Source organism: Crocuta crocuta, unplaced genomic scaffold (genome assembly GCF_008692635.1).
Source record: "Crocuta crocuta isolate KB4526 unplaced genomic scaffold, BGI_CrCroc_1.0 scaffold33, whole genome shotgun sequence".
Classification (NCBI taxonomy): domain Eukaryota; kingdom Metazoa; phylum Chordata; class Mammalia; order Carnivora; family Hyaenidae; genus Crocuta; species Crocuta crocuta.
Window position 1 is genome coordinate 2272621 of NW_027529203.1, and position 22649 is coordinate 2295269.

Consider the following 22649-nt stretch of genomic DNA (forward strand, 5'->3'; position numbering starts at 1 on the left):
GTTATAAACAATTAACCATGTGACTTTTATGAAGAAGGTACTTATCATCTAAAAGTTACTGAATCAGAAATATCCTGGTTTGTCACTACACTGTTTCACAGAATGATTGAGCAGTTGTTTGGATTCTGTCAATCCAACTAAAACAAATGCAATCTTAAAAAATATTAAGGAGTGCCTGGGTGGCTCAGTCTGTTCAGTGTCTAACTTCGGCTCAGGTCATGACCTCACGGTCCATGGGTTTGAGCCCCACATCGGGCTCTGTGCTGACAGCTAGCTCAGAGCCTGGAGCCTGCTTTGGATTCTGTGTCTCCCTCTCTCTCTGACCCTCCCCTGCTCACGTTGTCTCTCTCTCTCTCAGAAATAAATTTTAAAAAATTAAAAAATATTAAATACTTAAAACATTAATGGATCTTATATTTTTAACTTGGAGTATTCAGAGTTTAAACTGCACTTCAGAAGCTATTTAAAGTATATGTGATGATTTGATTATTCAGATAAAGCACTTTTTTTGTTTGTAATATTTTATTTATTTCTGAGAGAGAGATAGAGACAGAGTGAGCAGGGGAGGGTCAGAGAGAGAAGGAGTCACAGAACCGAAGACAGGCTCCAGGCTCTGAGCTAGCTGTCAGCACAGAGCCTGATGCGGGGCTCAAACCCACCAACGATGAGATCATGACCTTGCCAAAGTCAGGCGCTTAACCAACTGAGCCACCTTCGGGCCCGATTACTCAGATATAAGAAGAAGATAGTCAAAGGCAATAACACCAAGGTTTGTGACTGTGTGCATTTACATTTATTATATTCTTATGTATTGAAATGATTTTTATAATTTGATTTAGTGTATGTAAGCTATTTTTAAAGTCACATTTATCCATCTAAAATAAACCAGCAAGAAATGTATTTGGATGAGTTTTTAAATTTCTAGACTATTTTTTTCCTACAGAAACAAGCTGCTTTACCTTAAATAAACAAAATAACAAATGAAAATTATCTGCTCTGGTGAATTAAATAATGAGGTCTAGGAAATCATTTAAATCTTATCTATTTCACCAATTATTCTCAAATAATGGGAGGGGTTTATCCAAGATCCACTCATCAAAATCACTTGAAGGAATTATTTTCCTTCAAATTATACATAGACTATTCTGATCTATCTTCTATTTCCTCAGGCGGAAAATGAAACATAGGCTAATCTTTGAAAGCTGAAAATGTTCTCTGGAAAGTTTCCAGTACCTAAGACAGAGCATTTCTTTAGGGCTTCTTGCTCCTTTCTGTTTCTTCCTTCCTTTTTCTTTTAACCACCTCCATTTGTCTAGGTGTATTACTTTGGGCCCAACACTGCCCATCGCTGGTCCTTCATTATGACCTATTCATTCTATCTACAGCTCACGGCTGATGGTAAGCTTCTCTGTGTTGCTTAGTTTAAATTTGCAGTAGGCAGAATCTGGTGGGCTGTCTTCTGATATGTCATAGGTTATTATGGAATACCAAAGATTCCTTTGCCAGAAGGCAAAGTTTAATCATCTGTGTTTGGAGAGAGTTCATGTGGAACATCGAGCTGCCTCTTTTTTTTCCCCCTTTTTCAAGTTTTTATTAAACTCCAGTTAGTTAACGTACAGTGTAATATTAGTTTTAGGTGCAAAATTTTGTGATTCATCACTTAGGTACAATACCCAGTGCTCACCACAAGAAGTGTCCTCATAAAGATTCTTTGGGCAGGCACATGCCAGAAGCTACATCTATTACAATCCAAGTATTTTGTGTTTGATCAGCAAAAATTTGCCAAGTGCCATTACATATAATATATTCTACTGAGTGATAGTAAACACTTTATAAGCTCTTTACTGTGAGATTACAGTAAAATTGGGAGGACTGAATGGATCTATAAAATCATGGATATTGACAGAAAATATTCAATGTAAGTTATAAATATATATATATGTATATATAATTTGATGATTCGATGACTAAGTAATTTAGGGATTCAGAAGTGAAAATAATGTCATTGTAGACACTGTATGGTCAGGGAAGATCTGTTTGAGGTACTATGATTCAAGCTGAAACTTTATCAGTCAGAGATGGTTGTCTTTGATTCAAAGTGACTGATAGAGCACAGGTTCTTATGAGTCTTTAAATGCATCATTTTTTTCTGTAGGACTTCTGTCTCATATAACAAAAATTCTCATTTATCGTTCATTTAAACAGTAATTTAACTTTGTGCATCTTTTTTTCTTTTCCCTTTCCATTAACAACACTAACTCCTTATGAAGGAATCAATTCCAGATTCTTTTAGAGTAATCAGCACAGTACCAAGAACCACACTTGTATTCAGTAAGTATTTAAGTATTTTCTCACTAGCTCAATTTACCACAGATACCAAAAATGTACATAAAATATTTAAAACTGACAAATGTGGTCTAGCTTTGCATTTTCCTACTTTATTTACCTACCTGTCTCATAAAACAGTGACTTAAAAGTCTATTAAGTTATAATGAATCTAACATCCCATAAGAAATTAATTTAGTATTTTTCCATGTCAACATATTTAAACTAAACAGTCTTCCATTACCTGCCCCCTCAGCAACATTTGTTACATCAGCTTTTAAGAGAAGATATTTTCTTGAAATTTAAATATAAAGCAGTTTTCACAAATATGAAGTAGACTTAATTTTGTGATCTCCAATGTTAAGCCACATTTGAAAGACAACCTGCATATTTTCCAGCTTGAGAAAAGCCGTCTAGTTATTATTTTCTAAACTAGGTTTGATTAATAAAGCCATTTATTTTTGTTTCTCCATCTCACAATTTTAAAAGGATATAAAGTATATATAGATGTTTTTGTTATTTCTTCTTTGTTGCCAATTTAATGATATCATTATTTTACCTTTGAAAATTTACTTTTTCCTTAAAATAAATATTGAAATATGAAATGCTGATGTTACTGTATTGACAAAAAGAGGCACAGCAGATCTGGGAAGCAGTCCAAAGTGCTTCAAAGTGACTTTTGTGCCAAACTAAGGCTTTTTACCTGAAGCCATCAGTTTCTGGAGAAGGAAAAAAAAACCCATCTTTGAAGATAACTCAGGTACATTATGAAATGATTAAACTCTTGTGAGTACAATTGAATATGCCACCTCAGTTTTATCACCATCCAAAACACCGCTCACTCGCTCCTTGGATGTGTAGGCAATTGTGATTCAAGGCCACCAACGAGAAATGTACAGTCTTACAGAGCTCATCCACTCTCTCTTTGTGACTGAGAGCACACCACACAAAGGAAGGGAAAATTTGAGTCAATTGATTTACAATCAGAAAGAGTTGATTTCTAGTCAGTGTGTGGGAATTAACTGGCAAAGGTTAAAAAATTAAATTATGGGGTAGAGGTTAATCATTCTTAAATTAAGTCCAGTACATACTGAGGTCCAGCTGACTGCAATCACTGACAATTGCTATTTAATCTGATTATACGATATATTTTAATACTTCAAAATGGCACAGATTTCAAATGAGAAGATAGAAATCATAAAAAATAAGATTAATTCTATCTCTAAATGTACATGAATTCAATAAGTTCAATAGCATTCCTAATATATTGAATAGCTTATAGCTCTCAACAGTTCAGTACTTTTCTCATATATGATACATTTTCTTTTGATAGGCATATTTTTCTTCATTTCACAAATAAAACATCTATCTTTATCAACGCCTTTAGTGAAAATTTCCTTTTTAAGATCCTGCTGCCCTATAGGAACTCCAGAAGCTGTCAATAATCATACAACCTTTGTGAGTTTTCTGTGATATTATCTCTCTGTCTTTAAGTTCCTCTGAGCCTTTACTTCTCTGGTGAAATTAAAACGCTTAGTGACTTCTGACATCCAGGTAGGTTTAGGAATGCCTTTCAACACTGGCACCAGGGTTTATAACTGTATACTGGCAACTAAAATGCAATAAAATTCAAATCATGCCTTAAGGGTTTGCTAAGTGAAATAAGCACTTATGAAAATAGTGCAAAAATATATTTCCCAACCTTAGCACTAAAATCAGGTGCCCCTGAATAAATAGCATTTTGGCAAATATCATGTCTCAGGATATTGCTGAACAAAGACTAGTTAATTGCAATTACATAGAACAGGTCTTCCCAGAGTAGAGCAATAAATACCACTGAATAGTTCTATCTTGCAGACAGAAATTAACTTGAACAAAACATCAACTATAAATGATTGGTACCAAGATTCTGAGGCCAAAGATGATCATTACGCTTTTACATAGAGAAACGACACAAAGAATCTGAATCAGGGTTTAGATGACAATAATAAAACAATTGTGATCTAAAATATAAGGGCAAGGCTGTAAACAGAGAAGTATGTCAAGTTAGAAGCTAGAAAAATAAGAATTAGAATGAATACTGTATTTTAAATAGGTAAGGAGAGCCCTTCAGAATGAACATCATGAGTTGTGAGAAAAAGCTCGGGTGCCAGGTAAATGGGCCTCAGGGGAGTGCTGGCAGATTAAAACACACATGCACAATATCCAATTGAAATACTAAAAACTGGAAAGAGAGCATAGTGGCTGAAGTCTTTAAAGAAATTCCGGGCCTTTCAATAGCTTATGGGATTGCATCAGTGAAGAAAGACAAGGGAAAAACAAAGACAATTCCCGAGAGTTAAGTAAGATTCTTTGTAAGGGAACACCAAAGGTATATTAAATGAGGGATCATTCACTATAAAGAAAATCAGAACTAAGACATTAAAAAATCATCACAGTAATTCATCAAGGGACTGAATTACAATTTGATGACAATATGTTTTTCCAAAAAAAAGTAGGAAAAAAGTAAGAAAAAAGAAAAGTTTTTAAAAAAGAAAGAAAAGTATGGTAAAATAACTCTGTTCAACAGTAAATACACAGTAAATTCACAATTCTTAGAAAAAAAATTCTTTTAACCATACAAGTGGTTCCAGAGTTCTTGTCTACTCTCTGTTGATGCCACGTGCCACAAAGATTGGTCTTATCCACATCTTCCTGAAAGCAATGCCATGCTGACAGAAAATCTCTCCTGTAGCTCTCTAAACCACCTGGGTTATGTTTTTATTTGTAATTTTGATGGGAAAAGAAAGAAATACTAGACAACTTAAGAAACCCAGAAACATAAGGAGGATCAAGATGAAGCAATAGCACAGCTAGATTTGATATCCATAATAAAAGATCAGGATGCTATAAATAGAAGAAGTAGAAAAATTTTCCATGAGACAGAGCATGGATTAATAAAATGATATTGAAATAAATAATCCAGGAATGAGTTAACAGAATGAGATAAAGATGAAAGATATCTTGCCAAAATATATTTTGAACCTAAAGTTCAGAAAATTTCTCAGTATGCAGGGTCTCAGGAGACATACAGAGGAGGTACAATAATATTCTAACCTACGTTTTAAAAGTTTGAAAAACAAAATTAATCTTTTATTCTCTCTCACTCTCATGATTCATGTATGAATTTGTATATATATATGTATGTATATAGATGTATGTATTTGTATTTGTATATATGTATGTATTTGTTTATATATGTATGTATATATACACATATGGTAGATATGTCAGATATGTAGTTATTTTCAATCACTGCCTAATATCTACTGGCCATATTATAATATAATCAACATTTCTAATTTGATAGGCATTCAGGTTGTTTCTAGTTTATCTCTTTGTTGGACTTTTCCCCTTACAAATTAACTTGCCATAAATATCTTGTGCAGGTATTGATTCTATTGCTTATATGACTCTTAGATTTCCAAATTTCTCAGGTAGGGATAAAATGACAAAGAGGCACTTAAAATAAAATTTGAATAAATATTGTCAGATTATCCTTTTAAAGATGGTTTTATGTTCAACTATGTCAATCAGAGCTGAATATCATTAATATTTAAATTGTTGACCATTTAAAAAGTGGAAAAATAATTTCCCCTTGTTTCTCAACATACTAAAATTTACTTCATTGTTTAATTTTTCTTTCTAAAACAATTAGTGTGGTAATGCATCATTTGACATGTTTATGACTATTTACATTTCTCCTTTTGCCTATAAATTTTGCACATTTTTTCCTCTTCATTCTCTTGTTCTCATTATTTTATCGTTTTGTAGTGTTGATCTGTATCATAGTGATAGCAAACCTTTCTCAGAAGAGTGGCAAACAGATAAACTCAGTCTATGATGTACTTTTTTGAACATTTACAATACATATTTTTTACCAGTATCTGTTTCTCTTTAAAGAAGGTTTGGAATCACATTCACATAAAATTTTCAAACAAACTTTAATTTGAGCACTTTTCCCTTATACATAATATCTAATAAATTCAGAGGCAATATTTTTGATAAATTGGTCACGTATATAGTGTTAGATCTAAAAGAAAGTACATACATTTGTTTGTCATTCCAGAAATATCCAACAAATTCCCAATTCTCGATTCTCAAGTATTTATAATATCTTGACTTCTCAAAGAAAAACAAACAAAATGCTACATCCAAAATTCAGATTCTTGCATATGTAAATTCTTTTAAACAGGAAAAGTAAATTGTACATCAAATTAAAAATGCATTTTTTGTTTTACTAGTATTTATTTCTAGTAGTAAAGATAGAAGACACTAAAGTTCTATCAATAGCACACATTTGTCTGGTGAGAGAGGGTTAAAACATTAAACTATTTCCAGTTTTTAAGAAGCGTCATCATCTGTTGTTTCTATTTTAAAGTGGCTTATTTCACTACAAGTGAAGTGTTAGAAATTATAGCAGAAAATTTAGGAACAGATTCTGGCTAACTTCTTTTAAATAAAAAGCTAGCCAATGGAAAATTGAATGCTTGATGAGTTTAAAATAATACATTTTTAGAGGAAATATATTTTGATACCTTAGAGCATTGACTTTCAGTGCTATGGAGTACAGTCCATAGACCAAAGGCACCAGTATCACCTGAGAACTTTTTAGAAATGCAAATTCTTGGGCAACACTTGAGGTGCACAGAATCAAAAATCAGAGGTAGAGTCTATCCATCTGTAATTTAAAATATCCTCCAGGAGGTTAATTTTTGATCTCTACCCTTTTTAGGAGTTTCAATTGGCCCAGCACTCAAGGACTCTGTGTGTGTGTGTGTGTGTGTGTGTGTGTGTGTGTGTTTTATACATATTACATTTTTTATAAGCAGTTAATTTAAATGACCAATTTATGTGGCTACATAATCTTATTATAATATTTACCACAGAATAAGTGATGAGCTAAAAAGAAACAATGGAAGAAAGACTAATAAAGCAGCTATTATACTAGTCTGAGGGAAATTTTGGAAGTGAATGGAAAGAGATAACAGATTTTTGAGATACATAAAATTTTTAGATTTATCTTAAAATTATCTATTTCCTAACCTTTAAGAATACTTAATGGAATCTAGGAAAACAAAAGCCCTAATATGATTTTCTCAAGAAGAAATATATATAGTGTATATGTATAATTTTCATTTACTTCTAATGTTTATACAAGTGGCAGTTAGCCCTGCCTGTCTTCCTTCTTACTTATCATACCATGTCCCAGCTGTCCACGTGTGGTCTTTGTTTTTCTTATAAAACATTAAATGCTGATTAATAAATTTGTAAAAGTTGCCAACATTTTAATCTTCATATCTTAATCTTTCACAAATATACACATATGAAAGTAGTTATTCCCTTACGAAGTCATTACAATTTTTATAGGAGATAATGTAGCTGAAGATGCACTCAGTATCTGAATTCTTTATTTTTTCCTCATCTCCCTGACCCACTTTCACCAAAGAGTAATATATTGTATATAAAATTACATGATAAGAGACGAAAGCATGTGAAAGCTGACTGATTCACTTCCTGATATGTAGGGAATATAAACCTTCCATAACTAATGCCAAAACTGAAAATAAGCCCATGCTAAAGGTCACTAAATTTCACTAAGTGTCATTGCAGAGCCCATAATTTGTGCCGTGTGGGACATGGTATGCAGGAGAGGTACAAGTGAACAGCAAACACATCTTGGCCTCAGTTGTTATATCAACATTTTTTCATGGAAATTTTTTGAAATGGCCTTTAAATTGTTATTGATCCTAACTATGTATTATTAAATATATATTTTTTATTTATTTTTTTGAGAGAGAAAGAAAGAGAGAGCACAAGCAGGAGAGGACCAGAGGAGGGGAGAAGGGAGAATCCCAAGCAGGTTCTGCACCATCAGCACAGAGCCCAACGTGGGGCTCAAACTCACAAACCGTGAGATCATGGCCTGAGCCGAAATCAAGAGTTGGAAGCTTAACTGACTGAGCCACCAAGGCGCCCTTAATATATTTCAGAAACAAAAAAGTTCTAAGAAGCCAACAGCCAACATTTAATGAAGAAATCTTCATGACTAATATTTGGTAAGAAAATTGGTAACAAAAATTCCACATTATAGGTCTCTATTATTATATGTCATACAAAATTTTTGAAAACACGCTTTGGAAGACAAGGAGTTATTTTAATGTCTTTTAACATATTCTAATGTCTTTTAATCGAATGTGTCTTTATCATTTTATATTGTGATAAGATGAGTATCTGGCATACAGTGAACACTTTATTAAACTTAAAGAATGAACCAGAGTGCTACATAAAATTGCTCAATAATGCTCTCCACTGTCTAATATAAAAGGCATTTCAAATTTTGCATACCCCAAAGAAAATTATTTATTTTTATGACCTCATATGGGCTCTTGTATAAATATGTCACATGTTAGTAAATGTCACCAACTATCTAACTAATTGCTCATGTCACAACCCTAGGGATCATGGCTATGATGGAGAAGCTTTCACCATATCAATCTTGTGACAAGAAAAACTATAAAAGTCAGATAACAAAAAAGGGGGTCTGCTCTAGTAAGTGGACACATCTGAAACAATATTTTCCAATATTCTGAGGGAAAAATCTGGACAGTTCACTGAGGTAAGATTCACATGCTGCAAGAGGTTTTCCCAAGTTCTAAGGTTTCTGAGCTGGATGGAGGCTGTGAAGCCAGTCAGAGCCAGCACCAGCATAGGCAGAATTTTTAATCATGTCTTGAATCTGACCAGACAAAATTTGAAGTTCATGCCTAAACACCACCATGAGTTTTGGGGTCAAAATTCTGGCGCAAAAGTAAAAATACTAAAGAAAAGCTGACAATTTGCACCAATTTTTCACTACAGACATTTATGGTTTTTAAGCTGTAGTATGAAAGAGGCAAAAAAGCCATGAAAACAAGTGGCTAATAAGCTTAGTAGAGCTAGAATCAGTCAGAAAAAGCTGAGGAAGGAAGGGATGTAGCTTAAGGTTTGCCGTGAAGGAGGATTTCTAGTAAAATATATTCACCTTGAGGTGGGGCAGGAGGGATGGGGTGAGGCATCATATTTAGACATAGTCTGCAAGTCTAAAAAAACTAATCTTTTATTCCTCGAGATTACTGTTATAAGATTAAAAACACTAGCAAAATAAGGCAAGCATATTATAAATAATATTATTAATATCTATCCTTCATGTGGTAGGGAAAAGTAATCAACTGAAAATATTAAATTGTATTTCATTTTGATTGCTGTACCAGATTTTGTATTATTCACTAAATGATAATTATTTTTAGTTAGCATCCTTTTTCCAAGCAAAAACAAAACAGAAGATATGTGTTCTGAGAATGACAAGGCACTAAGAGAATAAGTTCATTGACAAGATTATAAAACACAGAATTTTATAGTTTATTCCAGCCTATATCAGTCTCTTGTTATAAAATAGACTGCCTTCTTTTTTTCCCCTTGTTATTCATTATAGTAATGTGAAACAAGTTCTTCAAAACTGAGTAAACAGTTCATATAATTGATAAGTGAAAACATCAGTATTTTTAATTTATAAATTTCATTTATCATTTGATTAATCAAGCTTTTTGTAAGTTTTGATTATGTTTATTCAATTGCAAGAGGAAAATTAAATATATTAATTCCATCTTCTTTCCCTGTAGCATTTCCTTATTATAAGGAGTAAACTTTTATTCAATATGAATGCAATCACACTACAGTGCCCATTAAAAATAATGGAAATTGTTCTTCTAATTTGCCATTGACCAATGGAAAATGTTCCCCATAAGGGTAATGAAATACATAAAACTCACCGTGGGAGAGAAACTCATAATTGACTGCTTTTCTAGACTTTGGGCATCTGAAAAAAAAAAAAAGGGAACAATTATCTTTTAAACTGTTTAACTTATAACTTAAATATTCCAGTAGATCAATTAATAAAATAGTCTACATACAGAAAAAGAAGAAAAGCAAAATTTAAATCAAAGAAAAACGTAGACCAAAAAAAGAAGTAAATCATCAAAACTAGGAGTGGAAAAACAACATAAAATTGCTGAATAACATACAGATCATTTGTTTTATAATGTTTTTGGTCGGGACTTTCTTATATACTCTATTTTATTTCTTATTCAAAGAAAGAATGGAATGCCTAGAACAAAAGTACTACAAGACATTATGCATATACACAGGAATTATGGGATTAAAAAATGATATGATTATTTAGAGACAATATAAAACACAAAAGCAATTGCAATTGTTTATAGATTTCATATTCAAATTAATCTATCTCAAAAGCTGGGTATTTCATATTTAGTTTTGTAGAATACAATAAAATATTAAAATGATAAAACCAGAATTATAATTATATTACCATTATCTGGAGATGAGTTGAAATTTAAAATAAGTGGAGTCAGTTTTTTCCTCAAACTTCTCTTAGCTCTCCTTGTCCCTTCTTTTTTCTAAAAATAAAAGTGAATATATTTATATCTTAAATATACACATCTTTTTGTGTATTGACTATATCCTAATAAAGCTTTAAAAAAATAAAAAAGAAAATATTTGGAGCAAAAGTTATCCATATTTTACCTCACTTCATGAATATTATAGTTTAAAAATATATTTTTTTAATGTTTTATTTACTTCTGAGAGAGAGACAGTGTGAGCAAGGGAGGGCCAGAGAGAGAGAGATACAGGATCTGAAACAGGCTCCAGGCTCTGAACTGGCAGTCAGCACAGAATCCGACATGGGGCTCGAACCCACAAATCATTTGATCATAACCTGAGCCGAAGTCAGACACTTAACTGACTGAGCCACCCAAGCACCCCTATAGTTTAAAAATATAAAGGAAGGGCAATTTGTTTCACTTTTCATTGACCTTCTGCTAATTGTCATTTATTTTTGTTTTTAACGCTAGTGTTGAGGGCCTAGTGTATTTCCAATGACTTAGCATTGTTTGTTTCCCCAAATTTCTAAATGTTTGTTGTCATTTGGATATGTCTCCTTCCAACCTCACTGACATTAAATGAGTCCAAGATCTCATCTTGTCTTGCCTATTTTATTTAAATGTTTATTTATTTTTGAGAGAGGGTGGGACAGAATATGAGTGGGGGAGGGACAGAGAGAGAGGGAGACACAGAATCTGAAGCAGGCTCCAAGCTCTGAGCTAAGCCTGACACCGTGCTAGAACCCACAGACTGAGATCATGCCCTGAGCTGAAGTCTGATGCTCAATCTACTGAGCCACTCAGGTGCTCCTTGCCTTGCCTATTGTTATAAACCTCTAACAGACCACCCTATGTGAATGTTTTGGTTTTCTAACCATCTTTTCCATCAAAATCAGTTAACTTTTTAAAAAATTTTTTAATGTCTATTTATTTTTGAGAGAGAGAGAGAGAGATAGAGTGTCGGTGGGGGAGGAAGAGAGAGAGGGAGGGAGACACAGAATCTGAAGCACGCTCCAGGCTCTGAGCTGTCAGCACAGAGTTGGATATGGGGCTGGAACTCACTAACTGAGAGAATATGACCTGAGCTGAAGTCAGATGCTTAACCACATAAGCCACACAGGCACCCCTTATTATTATTATTTTTTTTTTTTTTTGAGAGAGACAGATAGAAAGCATGAGCAAGAGAGAGGGGAGGAGCAGAGAAAGAGAGGGAGAGAGAATCTTAAGCAGCCTCCACACCCAACATAGAGCCCTATGTCGGGCTTGATCTCATATTCAGGAGATCATGACCTGAACCAAAATCAAGAGTCAGAAGCTTAACCTATTAAGCCAACCAGGTGCTCTAGAAATCAATTAACTTAAAAGCACAGAGTAAATCCCTGATTCTTTTCTGTTGGAAGAAAAAAATCCTTATTATACTATATTACATATAATTGGGCCTTCCACTCTACCTTTCAAACTCATTTTCTAATATGAATTCCTATGCACATCCCCACCCCAGGTTTTCCATTTTCTACTAAAATCCATGACTATTTAGGAATCCAAGAATCATTCTTTTCCTCAGCGTGAGATGTTCTTTTTTTTTCTTTATTTTTCCCTAGAATTATACACATCTTTAATATTCATGTTAGAAGTTTTACTTCTTTTGGGGATTAATGATTTTCTCTAAATGAAATTGATCGTCACTTACCTATATTAACATGTTCAAATACTATTTTGGCCTTACTTTACAATGGCATCAATTTTATACCAGCTGAAATAACATTTGATTATTCACAAGCCCATGGCATCTGCTACATTCCCAAATCTTGGTGGAGTGATACCACGATTTCTTCATTGACACATTCAGAGCTCCTATCAGGAATGAGTGGGCAGTGTAGGCAATCAATTATTGCTCATTTAATGTCAATAGATGTTTTTCCCTTTCCTTTCAGTCTTATCAAATATCCTTCTCCATATATCGATAAAGTATCCATCAATGCTTGATACAAAAAGACCCTGAGAATTTTAAAAACATTCCCTGGAAAGCTAAAAAAAACAAAAAACAAAAAACACAAAACACTAGTTGTTCTTTTTATATATGATTTCATGCCTCAATAAATGGTAATTAGTGTGTTAAGATATTTCATTTTATTAGGTTGATGATATTTAGAATAAAAATATTTTTCATTTTTAGCAATGATTTTGCTTAAAAAACTAAAACTGAGGGGAAGATGAGTAAAGATCATGCACTTTGGAAATTCAGTAACATGTTCTTTAAAGAACTTAGTACTCAAAAAAGAAAAGGCTACTTCAGGGAGTTAAGCTTTTCTGCCTATGGAGAACAGAACCGTGTTTTATGGCAGACAAGCGCTTTATACACCACCATCCACCAACATCCCTGAGTAAAAAATACTTCTATGGCCATCTTATTAACAAAAGTCTAGTTTCAAAAACGTTTTCAGCTCTTTAAAAATGTTCTCCTTTCAGAAATGAAGGTTAAAAATAAAACAGTTCCTTCCTAAATGTCATTCAATTTTTTTTTACCATGTTCATTATATACGATAATCAAATATAAGGTAGTAAGTATAATCAATGTCTTCTCATTCTACTTTTAGTAATTATTTTTATAATTAGAGACTTTGACTTCCTTATGTATGCTTAGAAACACAAAGAATAGATTTTAATATTAATTAGAACCAACAAAAAATCAAAATAAACTCAATCAGTTTAATTACACTGACTCTATAACCTAATCCAATGGAGTTACCATTGAAAAATAATTTTTACCCTGATTAAAAATGTACTACTAAACTGTATTATTAATCCTGTGTGCATGTTCCTTGAAAATAAGTGTGATGTGTGTTAGTCATTAATTATACAGTAAGCCAGTTTTGAAAATGAGGAGACAGACGGGAGTGAGAACATATTCTGAATAACAAAACTGCTTTTTCTGTCAGTCTAAGAAACGATATAGCATTAGAATCAGCCATAACCTTTCCTAGCTTACTACCAATGCATATTAAGAATTTCATGGCCTATACAATGTGTTTTTACTTGTATTAAAAAAAATTAGCTTTGCAGTTACCTTCAAATTATCATGATTGTAATATATTAATGTCAATGAATAAAGCAGATTATAAAAATTATAATTATATACATTTAACGAGTCTATAGGTTTATATATTTATAATAAGTGTATACTATAAATATATCTATATCTTGTAGTTTTCTTCTTGAAAAAATCATTCGTTAAAAATAATTAATTAGATAATCAATTTTTCTGCTCTATTTTATTCCATGAGGACTAATGAGAATGTGATCCTATGGTTTTGTTTCTGAAAGGGACTTTTTATCATCATTCCATCATCAGCTATACTGCCTGTATTATAGAGATTATTATTAAAGTCAGTATTTCCTGAGATCACTTATTCTCAAAATTTTTCTGCACTGCCTTCACCTTGAGAAGTGAAGTATTTCATTCTAAATCCCCTGATGGGTCTCCTTCTTGTGTAAACATCAACAATTGATAACACTAGGGACTCTTCTGTTGCCCTGATGATATCATTTAGTTTCATGGCCAGCACTCATATCAGAGGACAACTTTTGTAGCATTTGATGCCACTTTTATTATATTTAGCTGCAATGAAGAAACTCAGATTTTTGTGAGTTCTTTACATTAAGTCTAGGCAAAAAAGACTGTTTAAACATATTTTTGGATTCTATAATCTTTCTAGTCATTTGGACTGTTTTGATATTAAAAAATAATATCATGGCCAGTTTGGCCAAGACTATAACCACAAGCCACATATGGCCACTTAATTTAAATTTAAGTAACAGATTAAATCAATCTTAAAATTGGTTCCTTGATCAAATTAGCCACATTTGAAATGCTTAGTAGTTACATGTGGCTAATGGCTACTAATGGACAGCACAGACTATAAAGCATTTCCATCATTGCACAATAAAGCATTTCCACCATTGCATTCAGTTCTATTGAAGAGAGCAGATACCAGTTAAATGAGAATGTAATGTAAATCTTCTTTAGCATCTCATTGCACTTAGATAGTCATACTTCACTTACCATCATTTTTAGTTAATTTTTTAAAAAGAAAAATACACTCCCCTCCAAAATGAGAAACACAAAATAATGATAACAATGATTATAAGCTCCTACAGGCAATGAGAATCACTAAAGTAACTTCTTCCTTGTGACTTCTGAAGTCTATACAGTTAAATGTTGCAGACATATTTTCGAACATTCTGCTAGTCTCCCAGGTTTCCCACACAAAGATGGTATGACTGGCCTTTGCATATGAGTCACTGATTTCTCTTTTCCATGGTCTGTATGTAAACAAAACTTCAACTTCTAATTGTCATCAACTTGCTTCTGTATGAAGCAGAGAGATGAGAGCCAGTCTTTAAACACTGCCCCATCTCCAATAGAATACCTCAAGATCAAACTCCAGTAAATCTCACTAGGAAGTTAGGGCGAGAAAACAAGATGGGTTGGGGGTATCTTTGGGAAATGTGATGTTCTAATCCTTTTTTGTCTCCACCAAATGGTAAGGTGTGAGTTTGAGGCAGTTTCTGTACTGCTCAGTGCCAAGCTGTCAGCTTTAATTTTTCAATGCTGTCAGAACACTTTTCACCACCACTTCTTCCTAACTCCCCCCACATCATTTGTTGCTTCTAATCTGCAATAAAATGAAAAAATGAGAATCCAACTTTTTAAGATTTACAGTGCAAATAGAGCTCAGAGTGAGAGTCTTAAGTAATTGCAGTGTTCTGTGGTTCCACTTAAGTTATTCCAATACTTCATACACTTTCACATTTCCTACCTTCTTCCAGAAGGTTTAAAGTGATGGACATCTAACCTAGAGTCCAATGCATGCTTTGCATTCCATGATACCCAAGCAAGTAAATTGTACAGATCTCCTTAAAAATAAAAATTAAAAAAAAATAAAAAATAAAGAATCCTTAAAGTCAGCAAGCCTCTTAGACTTTGATCTTTTAAAATTTTGCTCCAGAATCTCAAATCCTCTTAACTACCATAGGAGGAAGCCTGCCATGAATACCAGTGAACAACTCCTTTATCATATAATCAGTCAATCTGATTTCCTTTCACCTACTCTTGTTTGACCTACACTGAAAACTAATGATGTAAGTAAAACTGCAGTTAACAGATGTGAACGCTCAACCTCATAGAGACTTCATTGCCCAAAGTCACACACTTTAAGGGATGGAACTTGAATTCATATTCAAATTTTTAGTAGATTAGAACTTGTATATTTTTTTTAATTTCAACTTGTTCAGAATAAAATTCTAGGAGAAGCAGAAAGATTAGAAGGAATTTTTATCATGAAACAACATTTTATGTAAGTGAATATTCTAAATGAACAAACTCTGTCCCATCAGGTGCCAATGATTTATTTTAACTTTTTTTTTGATAGAAATTCTTCCAAAAGGCAGAAAGTACATTTCACTTCCTTCCTCAACAGAGGACACAGCACATTATGTAGTCTTTTTCTTGATGACTCATCATCATCATTATGTATCTCCATTCTTGTTCTCTGCTAAAACACACAGCACATTTCTGCATATGCTTGGGAGTTTCTGTATTTCTCAATGTCAGGCTGTCAGCTGTAACTTCTCAATACTGTCAGAATGCCTTTAACCAATACCCCTCACTACTGCCTCCCACGTCTAATTTGTTTGTTTCTAATCTAACTGTGACTTCTAATCTGCAATAAGCTAGAAAAATAGATAACCAAGCTTTTAAAGATTTATAGGTGAAATACAGCTCAGAATGGGGGTGGATGGCTTGCTTTAATTAATTTTAGAGGTTCTGTAGTTTCTTTGCATTGTTCACGTTTCATACACTTGTATGTTTCACTGTCATCCAGAGGGTATAACATGATGGAAATCTAACCGATAGTCATTTAGAAGTGATTTACAGTGCTCTTCTTAGGCAACATGTCTGTAGGTACACCACACAGGCATTTGTAAAAATATTTTGCCACTGTTTTCTTGATAGTTATTATATCAAACATCATGAAGTGAAGAATGTTGCATTTAATCTGCCAGTAAACCAGTTAAGAGATCACAATTTCATTAACCCAATCTCTTGCAATCTGAAATGAATAAAACACCTCTTTGGAGTAATAAACTTGTCCTGTAATTTAAATTATCTTCCAGATGAGTAAGTCTTCTAACATGAATCTGCCCTTAAAAGCATATGTACTTTAAGAATGACCTATGGATTAAGTCTTCTTGGGAAACTTTCCATGCCAATTTGTCCTTTTTATAGTCTGCCAAATTTATGTAATTCATGGGCATCTTTTAAAATGTCTATTTTATGTCCTATTTTTATTCACTTTTACTGGAATATCCAATTAGAAAGTAATTTTAAATTTTCTGTAAAAATTCAAATATTAATGAAATAATAACTTAAGAATGGAAGTGCTATGTATTCCATATTGAGGAGATAATCACTTGTTATAATGCCTACATTCTACGCATTTAAATTTAAAGAAGAACATTTCTGACTATAATTTTTTCTCTTTTATTTTTATCTGTTGGATAAGAACAGAAAAAAAGTTAAAAAAATACCCCCCTATACTTCCTTCAAGGAAACATCAATAATCCACATGTGTTTATTTTTAAGGATGGGACTTTCATTTTAATTGAAGGAGTGAAATCTTTGAGCAAGATTGTATCATTTATCATATCAGAAGCTTAAGTAAGACTTCTTTTGTATTAAGCCATGATCTCTCTCTTCACACCTACAAAACGAAATGTATATAGCGATTGAAAGGCCTATCCTAGAATGTATTATCCAGATACAAGACTTGATCACCACCCTCATATCCAGGTTGAACTAATAGGTATCGATCTGGAGGCAATTGTGGAGAAAAGGAAGGGCTAACAAAAAATCAGTGGCTTTTTAACACCAATCTCAGAGCAACTCTCCCATTTAAAGTTTGTGACTTCTTTTATGGCAACAAAAGGAAGCATTTGAAACAATATCTGCTGAGTAAAAAAACAAAACAAAACAAAACAAGGAGAATAGAGAGCAAAAAGTGTTTAACAAACATTGTCCTCACTTTATTTATTCACTCCAAATGACCATTGTACTAACTAGTTTTGCTTGTGATAGATAAGACTGTCTATGTTCAGAAAATTAACATGTCGGCTCATTACTGTATAACATATGTGGTCATCAGTCAATGTTGAATGTATATATAACCAGATTCGTTAAATCAAGTTTGAGGCAAATATTTAGGAGTACCCTAATGGTTAGGTTGCCTATGGGGAATTTGTTTTACATCCCTTCCATCTCTCAGGGCCCAACTTTAGGAAATCCCTGTCATGTGCTGCCATGTGGTAGGGGCTCTCTCTTTCTAGAAGTAGCATAACTGAACAACTCTGAAAAAGTTAACATTAAATTATCAATCAATTCAATCCCAAGTTAAGAATAATTTTGACTGAAGCTGAGAAGGAAGGGATAATGTTGGAATTTCTTTTGTCATGTTGCTCAATCACACACACACACACACACACAAATTAACTTTTCAAAATGAATTTTAAGTATTAAAATTTTAGTCCAAATATGCTTCTATTATGAGAACAAGCAGAAATATATCATCAGCATATAAATGAGCACCAGCATTCAGTAGCAGTATATACATAGGTTTTATAAGTTTGGATAAACTTAACTACTTATAAATTATTTTGTTATTTATATCAGTAACGTCTGGATAACTGATTCATTGTGCTTTTTATTAAAACATTTTATTTGACAAAATTTTGGATAACTTTCCAAGAGTTAAGTTCAAGATTATGTGATTAGAACCATGTCTTTGCTGTCAAGGCTATTATTCTGCATGCTTATTACAAGAGTGATTTGTATGTATTGTTCTAACTGAACAGAATGGGAGAGATGGGAAGGAGAGAAAGCAGTATACATGCAAAATTATGTAAGTCTGCGCTATGTTTGATGTCAAGGATAGGAATGATAAATGTGTATATAGAAAGCTAAGGTTTTTAGAGGCTTTTTCTTCTTTCTTTGGAACATATCACTAAAGGGGGGTGGGCACCTGGGTGGCTTAGAAAATGGGCAAAATATATGAACAGATATGTGAAAAGATGTTCAACACCAATAGCCATTAGAGAAAAACAGATTAAAAACACAAGACATCACACTGGGTGTTCTATGGAAACCAGCCTGACAATGAACTATTAAAAAAATACATTTTTCCAGGCCACTAAACAATCTTTAAAAACAAACAAACAAAACAAACGAAAAAAACCTCCCAAAAAACACAAGACATCACTAATCACATATCAGAATGATTAAAATTCTTAAAATAGTGATAACATTTGGCAAATGTTATCAAGAATGCAAAGAATCCAGATCTCACTGTCTGGAAAGGACTCTGTGGTTTCTCATACCTGAACATGGGCTTACCGTATGATCCAACAATTATAGCCTTGAACACTTATCCCAGAGAAACGGAAACTTCACGAGCACACAAGAACCTGAACAAGAATGTTTAGAGCAGCTTTTATTCATCATAACCAAAAACTGGAAACAACCCAAATGAATTTCAACAGGAGTGTAATTAAACTACAGAATATCCACGCCATGTAATGTTACTCAATAATTAAAAGAATAAGTTCCTGATGCACATAACAACCTGGATAGATCTCAAGGGAATTATGAGTGTAAAAGTAACCTCAGAAGATTTCATTTAAATAACATTCATGAAATGACAAAATTATGGAGATGAAAAAGAAAAAAGATTTGTGGTTTCCAAGGTTTAGGAAAGTAGCAAAGGAAGGACAGAGCTGTAGATATAAAAGGATAGCATGATGGGATCCTTGTGATTTTTACCGGATAATGGTAGATTGAATCTACACATGTGATAAACTTTCATGGAACTAAACACACACACACACGCATGCAAGCACGCATGCATATAAAATTGCTGAAATCTGAATAACATGGAGGATTATGTCAATGTCAGTTTCCTCGTTATGATATTGTATTATTCAGTTCCATAAGATGTTACCATTGGGAGAAACTGAGTAAAGAGTACAGTGCATTTCGCTGTATTTTTCTTACATTGCTTATGAATCTACAATTTTCTCAAAATAAAAAGTAACAATAACAACAACAACAACAAGTTAATATCTTTCTGATCCAGAATTCTAGGTACTTTCTATCAGTTGACCCAGTGTTGGTACTAAAGATAAAAATTCTTTACTATCACTGACCTGGTTGTAGAGACAAACCAAACAAGGTAGGTTAATTGTGAATTGGTGTGCATGATGCTAATGGTACAGGCTTTGACAGTAAAGAGAGCTATGATTAAAAATGCTGAAAAAATTTCCTTCCCAACTTTCTGTGAATTCACCTAAGCCCTTTAAGACACAGATTATTCAATTACAAACTGTATAAAACAGAAATAACAATACATATAGCCCTGTGTTGCTGTGGGTGTTCTCCAAAATCTATAATACGGAACACATATATATACATACACATACATAAAAACTTCAAGTTACTATTTTTATTATTGCTACTCAAGCCACTTGGTATCAAGGGGATCTACTGGTTGTATCACTAGTAAAATTTTACAGATGGGGAAACAGTTACAGAGAGAACTCAAAGCCAAGAAAGTGGAAGGAGAAAGCTGATAATCAGAATATGAAATAGGGAAGAATACATTGACAATAAACTACACATTGACAAGTTAGAGAAAAGGAACCAAATATAATTATGAGGGTATTAAAACGAGAGCATTAATACTAGTCAGGCCAAACCACTAGCATTCACTAGCATTTATATTTGTTGCTCTTTTCTTTCTTCACCTATGACAAAAACTGATGTATACATGTTGGTTTCGGCTAAGCATAGAGATTGATGTTGAAGGTTCTTGGACAGAACATACAAAGAATACAGATAATGAAGCTGATAGGTATGATAAAGTGTAAGCATCACTTTAATATCAAAGAATAAAAAAAACACCTAAGTTTTACATGATAATAAGAATGCANTATATTTATAAAATTTTATAAAATTATATATGTAGTACTTTTCTGTATAATAAAGGTTTTTGATCCCATTCTTACATATGTCTTCATCAGGAAAATATTTGCTATGATTTCTTATATAAAATATTTTGATATTGAATATTGATTATAAGATTTCTGAAGTTGACCACCACATGGTTTATTCTAGAACTATGGTTACAACTGGCACTTGATTGACAGCACATGCATTTCAAGTAAGTGTGAAGTTGGTCAAAGAGGTGACAATATACATGCACTAGAATTGATGTCTGGAACTTTGATTTCACTTTGTCATGACAAATTTTTTTTCATCAGACCCATATTTCTCCTAGTTTTGGCTTTGCAAGAAATCTAACAATGAATTCCATCTAATGCCTTACAAAAATTTAATAATTGCCCGGCAGAAAGAACTTTTTATTCAAATCCTCTCTAATAAATTGGTTGTTTTACTTAATTGTTCATTTAGCTATTCAGTTTTTCTTCCATTCAATGTTGATTCAGACTAATGCCAGATGTGCATTATATTTAACAGCAAGTTTCACTTAACAGTCTCTTTATTTAAGGTGGAATGGTCAGATAGATGACAAAGCATTTTATCTCTTTCTTTACATCTTATTCGAGTGGGACATGATTACAGCAAAATACTTTATAATTTCTGATGTAAAATAAGCAGATGAGATGGGAGGTTCTCTCCTCTGAACTAATTCCAAAAGGCTGGCACTTACTTATTTAAGGATCACTGGCTCAAGGAAACCATCATAGATAATTTGGGGTCTGATATGATGTCTCTCAGATAAGTATACCCACAAAATTCAGAAAAATACTCTCAATGAAAATGGTGGAAAAATACTAATTCAGCAGCTGGTCCACTCCTTCCCAAACTTTGTTGTGGCAAAATATATTTTAAATTATAAGCATGTCATTGTTTTCTATATATTCACTCTTTACAAGGATGATTAAGTGCTCCTAAAGCTATTTCCCTGCTTCCAGGTTACGTATTATTAAAATGTCATGTATGAAAACACTGAAAACACCTACATGACTTAAGGAATCATATATACTCAGTGATTAAATTTTAAAAGAAAAAATTATATAATAATTATGTTGTTGAAATACAGTACTTTTGGGGCGCCTGGGTGACTCAGTTGGTAAAGCGTCCAACTTCGGCTCAGGTCATGATCTCACAGTTTGTGGGTTCGAGTCCCACGTCAGGCTCTGTGCTGACAGCTAGCTCAGAGCCTGCAGCCTGTCCTCGGATTCTGTGACTCCCTCTCTCTCTGACCCTCCCCTGCTCATGCTGTCTTTATCTCTCTTTCAAAAATAAATAAAAAACATTAAAAAATTGAAAAAAAAGAAATACAGTACTTTTTCAGTGTTGCTGAGGTAGATTTGGCAAATGAAATTATAAGATTTTTATTATTATTTTAAGATATTTTAACCACACATCATGATGCTTTGATATATGTACACATTATGAATTAATACATCCATCATTTCACATACTTTTTATATTTTTGTGTGTATGTGAGAACATTTAAGTTCCACTCTTTAAGCAAATTTCAATTATGTGATAATATTATCAATATAGTCACCATTTTATGCTTTAGGTCCTCATACCTTATTCATCATATAGCCAAAAGTTATGGTGCTTGCTGTTTATTTCCTCTTAGGGAATAATACTCTGCTCACTTTGTTATGCTATCTGTATAATATTTTAAATTAGATGCAATATTTGCAAATACAAACAAAACAATACAAATATTGTGTTTTATTGCCACCTTAAAGCAT